Genomic DNA, 5,054 nt, shown 5'->3' with positions numbered 1-5,054 from the left:
TGGTTGTTTACGTGATATATCGATATAAAGACAACGATTATATTCTACGAGTATTTTCTGTACTATAATTACAAATGTAGTAAAAATAATATCGTTACTTTCATATACTAACTTTTATTATCGTATTATTAAGATAATATACAGCACTTATAAGCTTAGCTTTTTTATTATATACGCCTCTAAATTGAAGGATTTCCTTTGATATCCATTATTATAATCGAGTTACCTCTTGTCGTAGATACACGAATACTTTCGGATGTTTTCGATAAATCTTTCCGGATCTATTCTAGAGTAGCCACGAGGGCACGTACACAAAAGCTCGTTTTCCGCCATTTTAGCTTCGTGTTGCGATGACGTAGTTCCACTGACTTCTGATTGGTTGAAGGTACCGTTTTACGGTCGTAATCCTGTCGAAAGTTGAACATAGCTCAACTCGCTTTTACGCTGGTTTTACGGCCTGCTCAAGCGTAAGATATCAGGGTCACGTGGTTAAAAGCTTTTACGTCGAGGGGTTTTTACGTTGTTTTTACGGTAGTGGAGTCCTAGCCTTACGCCAGAACCACACGCGCGTAAAAATTCTGGCCGAATAGGAAACGCCACTGCCACTAACGGCGCTACATTTTATTAATTTTTTTCTCTCGTATCCCTTTGTACCTTCCATTTTTTTCTCCGCTTCCTCGACTATAATATAGAAAATTTAATTTAATAGACTCGTATTCCGAATTCAAATAAAGAACGTGAGATCTATATACTAGGCCTATATATCGATTCTATTAGACCTACCTGAAATTTCTTCTATTTCAGTTATTTTTCGTTTTTTCCAGATCGTCACAATTGTAGGGTTAACCCTCGTTGCTGTCATTGTTAGAATAAAAACCACGCGTCTACTTTGACGTCAGAAAAAAGACTTTTCTTTCTGTTTTACGCGCGCATGTTCTGGCATAAAAGCGTAAAACGGAAACTGAACCGAAAGCCGATTTCTGATTGTTTTAGAGAGGAAAGGTTCGGCCGTAACCCGGCTACTATTTAAATGTCACCCGTATTGGACTTTCCCCGCGTAGGAACGATCAAATATTTTTCGGCTAATATTAGCGATAGTCAATTACCCGTACGTTAGAATTGCTTCGAAACTAGTAGAAAGACGCGCGATGCCTGTTATATTTATTTTTTAAAATAATTCGGAAGGTTTTTTATTTTAAAGTAACAAAAATATGGGTAATTCGCTTCGTATCCAGGGAAAGCCGCGGCGCACTAAGGATAGTCCTGGTAGAACGTTGGCTGTTGCCGACAATCACTTTTGGTGGCCGCCCGTTTCAAACGACGTAACGCTTTAAAATGCACCGTTTTTACCAACGCGCACATCCCGTCAATTCTACAAATGCCACGTTTTTTAAAAAAGTTTCTACCGCAACACCGACGTTTTCCGAGTTCGACGGGAGTTTTAAATTTCGGATAAAATTGTAAAAAAATTGCCACTGGCAAAGTTTTGTCTCAAAATACCGAAGATACGCTTTCTCCTATCAAAAATCTTGCGCTCTTTGGCACGAGAAAATAATTCGAAAGTTCTCGTAGATCCAAAATCGCATTCTCTAGGCCAGTGATTCTTAACCTTTTTATACTCGCGGCCCACCAAATATTTCATAATTTTTTTGTCACCCCCATNTGTGTAGTTTTGGCGAAAAAGTGAAATATAGGGACATACATGTCCATTTTTATATATATATATAGATTATATCAATAATATAAATAAATCAAACTTGCTGTGACATTCAAAAAACATTGCTTAAATGAAAATATTGAGAAAATACTTTACTGTTTTTAGTCTTTCTAGGTTGATCTTCTGGGAATCGATGGTCTAGTATCTGACAGTTGTCATTTCGTATTCTGAATCTTTTGCCACTGTGACACAGCTCGCATCTATCAATTCTCCCCAATAGAAGCAGCTCCACTGGGTTAATTGTTTGAATGTGGGATGTGTGGAATTTGGTTCTTCCCAGAATTTGTCCTTTTCATTATCGGATCATCCCATCTGTGGAGCATAACAGGAAATTATTCTCACGGGGATTGATCTTACGTCGATCTCGACTAATGTCAGACTGTCGGAATTCCAGTCGAGATCATCTAGATCACCGACCGTCAACAACATCGACATCGTTGACCTCAACAATATAGTTTTGCAGATTCTGGCCGACTACTACTGCAACTCCATTTTGGGATGGTTGTGTGCCAAAGTAGTAAAACTGGTAACCTTCACCAATTTCTATTTTGTTTCTAGAATATGGGCAAAGGATCAAAAGAACGTCTGTGTGCCAATGCAGTAATGTATCTGCTAGTTCATAGCTTCTGCCAGTAATTGTTTCAATATTGATTGTGGCTATTATGCCAGGTTGACAAAAGTATTGAATATGCAAATGGTTTTGGGAGAACTGCAGCAAGTATAAAGGAGAGTATTTCATCGACACAGAATGGCACGTAATGGTCAGATGCCATCCAAACAAGCAATCAGTACATACAGGCCATTTCTGTGACCGTATTCTGGTCACTGTCTTTGAGTAAGCGTCTACAATACAAGTCGGTTGCCGATTGGCTAAACATTTATTTACATATCGAGATATCATTGGTTCTCTCCAATTGCAATTCCAAATGAGTTTTCTCTCAAATGTTATCTCATTTTCTATAGACAAGCAGATAGTCATCCTTTTGAGGTTGCAGACTGGTCTTTCATCCATAACCTTGATTTCATTATATCTGATATGGATGACCAGATGCCATTTGTGTCATACAATTGTATTAGAATACATTCTCTACCTTGGGAAAGCATATTTTGAGATAATGCTTTTGATTTTTTTTTAAAGCAGTTACTTTATATTTCACTCAGGAACACAACTGACTGCATCTCTTTTTAATGGTTCTACATCAATTAATGAACCATTGGATATACTGTTAATCCTATCAATTACTTCACCCATCCATCTTTCAAAGTGTTTTTCAAAGTATTTCAACTAATTTCCTGTAGTTATAAAAACATAGTTATATTTGGTTAAGTTATTAAAATTTGTTTGCTAAGAGACATCATTACCGGAAATATTTTGATATTACAATCTGTAAAAATGTTATAAAACAAAGCATATCTTTTGTTTTATGACATTTCTACATATCTCTGGTTCTTTCCTTATCACAAACTTTATAATTTTGTGCCGGGCATTCTGAAAATTTACAATTTTATTGGTTAAAATTATGTACTGTGTTGCGCACAAATAACCTGGAATGTGTACAATCGTCTTAAAGAATTGTGACGTCAACAACAAAGACGAAATCATTACCAGTGCCGAGAATCAAGTTTGTCTCTGGAAGACGAGTTTCGTCTTTAGAGCTGGCGTCATTCGTCTCCGAAAGAAGACGAAGGTTAAGCGACCAGAATACGGCCCTAGCACTTTTGGACCATTCAAAAATCCACTGTTGGCAATGTTACGAGCAGCAGTTGCTTTCCATTTCTGAATACAGTACTACCAAGTTTCGGGGAGAACGAGAACAACGATGCCTCACACCAGCCACGTATCTGCCAAAACGGTCGCTCGAGAAGTCTTGCGAGCCATTGAAACATTCATTAGCGTAGGAGCCATCCGTAGGAACTTGACGTAAAGGTAATTACCACAGACGAGTGGGTGCACGCAAGCCCACTCGAATGATGCTCCAACGTCAGCGATGTTCGGAGCATCATTCTCGGATTGCCAACGAGCGTTGCGGATTAACAAAATTGCAGTACACCAGCTTCCAATCGGACATGGCCCGGAGAACAATTTCTACGCCACCACACGGTGTCAACGGAGCCTTCGCCGTTAAGGCACAGGGGTATTTCTGCCCGTAAGGACAAAGGCGATTGGTCCGATGAAAGGCAACGTGGCAGGCAATGTCGAGGCAAGCTCGAACGATCGGGCCAAAGTCCAGATTCCAGTTCCGTCGGGCGTCATCGGTCGGAATTCGATCGAAAAGCCACTTTCGTCAACGCCGCACTTGGCCATATTTGTGAGGTCGAAAGGGGAAAATCGTTAATTCCCCGTCAGAACAGCAAAGGGTCTTTTTCGCACGTGTGTGGTGGTGACGAGGCACTTTTACAAGAGAAACCCGTAAGAAAGTTCCTTCACCGAGCGTTAATGTTCGTTTCACTCGATATACGATACGTCTTCCGGCGAGGAGAATTGAAACGAATCTCGAAAGTAAAGGATAGAGAGGGGAAATCGTCGGTGACTGGGAGCGATAACGATTTCGTTCCGGCCACCCCCCCGGTTTAGAAGTACTACCTGTTTGTCGAAGTTCAGACTTTGTGCACACCCGTCTTTTAAAGTTCGGAGGTTTAATATAATCATTTCCCAAATATTTTTTATTAGTTCCGAGATTTACTCGTCACTTTTCGATTGGTCTCGTCTCCCGTTTCCAGGTGAAATAAGATCGATTGGAATCCCGAGACGATGTCGTTAGAACTAGGAAACCCGCTTGTGTAATTTTAGCCTCTTATTCCTTTTTTGTTAGTGTTTCCTTTTGATTTGATTTAAATGCATTTATACTGGTGTCTCCGCCTTAACGCCGATCGGTAACTTAATACGCACTCGGGACTCGTTTCTAACACGCGATATTTTTCTTATATTCATTGTTTAAGACAAGAATTTTGTCACAAAATTCTTGTTCTTTTCGTATTCTTTCCATTGTGGATTTATCTCCGAAGTTTTATGTTTTCAGAAAAGTGTTTTTTGGGTAGAAGTTTACTATCTGGGACCGTCGTGGCCGTCCTTCCGGAATCTCCAGCACAGACGCGATTAGGAATGATCGGTAGGCGGCGCCGGTGACAATGCGTGTTTATATGCAAATAGGTTATCTTACGACGTAACGTGTACAGTGGTACCTCAGGTTACGAACGCCCCAGCATACGAAATTTTCAGGATACGACATGAAATTCGAACATATTTTTGCTCCACGATACGAACAAAAACTCACCATACGACGTTACATTAGTTCGCATTTTTCATTTGTTTTTCTTACTACAGTTATTTTTTTAA

The sequence above is a fragment of the Centruroides sculpturatus genome, unplaced genomic scaffold (assembly GCF_000671375.1).
Source record: "Centruroides sculpturatus isolate CEXI.00-Female unplaced genomic scaffold, Cexi_2.0 scaffold381, whole genome shotgun sequence".
NCBI classification, from domain to species: Eukaryota; Metazoa; Arthropoda; class Arachnida; order Scorpiones; family Buthidae; genus Centruroides; species Centruroides sculpturatus.
Note: the sequence above shows the minus strand (reverse complement) of the source record.